The sequence below is a fragment of the Mustela putorius genome, unplaced genomic scaffold (genome assembly GCF_011764305.1).
Source record: "Mustela putorius furo isolate JIRA1106 unplaced genomic scaffold, ASM1176430v1.1 tig00003923_pilon_pilon_pilon, whole genome shotgun sequence".
Lineage (NCBI taxonomy): Eukaryota > Metazoa > Chordata > Mammalia > Carnivora > Mustelidae > Mustela > Mustela putorius.
In genome coordinates this window covers 11,747,228-11,749,279 of record NW_025422068.1, presented here as the reverse complement: position 1 = coordinate 11,749,279, position 2,052 = coordinate 11,747,228, and the positions used below count along the sequence as shown (strand labels likewise).

The 2,052-nt window shown below is 35.2% G+C and overlaps 1 pseudogene; it reads left to right on the top strand.

Moving 5' to 3' along the window:
• LOC123388919 lies at positions 1 to 83 on the top strand (annotated as a pseudogene).
• The last annotated feature ends 1,969 nt before the right edge of the window (positions 84 to 2,052 follow it).

Below are 2,052 nucleotides of genomic sequence, written 5' to 3'. Positions count from 1 at the left end.
AGCTTTGCACAGTGGCAGTATCGTAGCCAATGAGGTTTATCCGAGGCGCGATTATTGCTAATTGAAAAACACTCTTAATTCTAGAGAATAAACTGGTGGTTACCAGAGGGGGGTGTGATGGGGGAATGAGTTAAACAGGTGATGGGGATGAAGAAGGTCACTTGCTGTGATGAGCACCGACTACTGTTGTATGGAAGTATTGAATCACTATATTGTATGCGTAAAACTAATATTACCCTCTATGTTAACTAACTAGACTTTAAATAAAAACTTTTAAAAAATTTTTTAAATAACACAACAAAAACTTTAAAAAATGCTAAGTGAAATAGGTCAGTCAGAGAAAGACAAATATCATATGATTTCACTTGCATGTGGAATTTAAGAAACAAATGAGCAAAGGGGGAATAAAGAGAGACAAACCAAATGAGACACCTTAATTATAGAGAAAAAATTGATGGTTATCAGAGGGGAGAGGATTGATGGGATGGGCGAAAAGGTGATGGGGACTAAGGAGAGCACTTGTGATGAGTACCTGGTGATGTATGAATTGTTCAATCACTGTATTGTACACCTGAAAGTAATACAACATTATATTAACAAGCAGAATTAAAGTAAAAACTTTTTAAAAATTATAGTCTTGTTAACATACCATGTATGATATTCAGAAAAAGTTAGTTTTCTGTAATCATTTGCATTAGTGTGCTAATATTTTGGGGTCCTACTCACAAATATTATATGGTAACATTAAAAATATATTCCTTGACTGTATACAATGATTATCTGTTCCTTTTATTGTTTTTTTACATTATTATTTTTTTTGGATTATTCAAATTAAACAGGTTTATTGGAAATATGCATTATAATCTTCAGAGAAAATTACATGCAGCATTTTACAAATGTATTTGATAGTTAACCTTTCTGCAAATAAACACATTAACATCTCTAAGTGAAATACATTAAATGAGAAAGACATACAGCTGATACAAAAGGCAAGTTAAAGTATTTTTAAATAACTGATCCTCTACCAGTGCATTTTAAATAATGGGGAAGTCCAGGGATCCTAGACATTCAGCTAGATGTTTTGTGAATCATAGAGGCCATGATGGAGGGCACCCAAGAGGCCAGAATATTCAGAGTAGAAACCCAAGCCTCCTTCCAGTCAAACCCCATGACTCTCTTGAAAATTTCTAAAAATAGGACATGGTATGTTCAGTTCTCCCCACTGTTTACATTCTCCATGGATCTGTTCCTCAAAACTGGGAGATGGTGACACAGCAATTATGTGTGGATCCCAATTCATTGCACAAAATAAAACCGTGAAGTGAGGCTGCTTTGGCTTGAGGCAGACCAGGTCTGGCTAACTCACAGGGGTGGGCAGTGCTGAGAGAGACCTTAACTTCAACAGTGGGTGGGAGTCAAGTTATCCTTGGCTCCATGGGAATCTTCCATTCCCATGGATTGAACACTTCCATATGTCTTTAATGGGATTATAAATTGACACATTTTGGGGTCAATTTTGCTGATTTCTAAAGGTGAGCATCCTCTGGCCTGATAGTTCCAAATCCAGGAATCTAATCTATAGAAATATTCACACCAGCATCTGAAAATATAAGAGGATATTCATTGCAGCAGTGAAAGCAGGGATGGAGTACCACATACTTGCTATTAGGAGAACAGACAAAATACAGTCTATTTATACTATGGATACAGTGGCACCATAAATTTTTACAGGGAATGTGTGTGATTGCTTTTGTTACTAAAAAAGTAAGCCAGTGTTTTTTTTTTCTTTTGCCTCATGCCAATGGAAAACAAAGAAGAAGATATCTTAAAAATATAATTGAAAATCAAAACCATCTGATTGAATAATCTTAACACTACAAGGTAGTGACATGACATGTTTTCATGTCTTTCATAGTTTTTAAATCCCTGCCTTCAGTTGTTTCCCTAGAGTCCTTCTTTCTTGTTCTTCAATAACACAGTTCAAAATGTTCATACAACTTTAATTATTAAATGATCGCTCTAGTGTTCAAACTCTGGTCTCATATCAAGTTC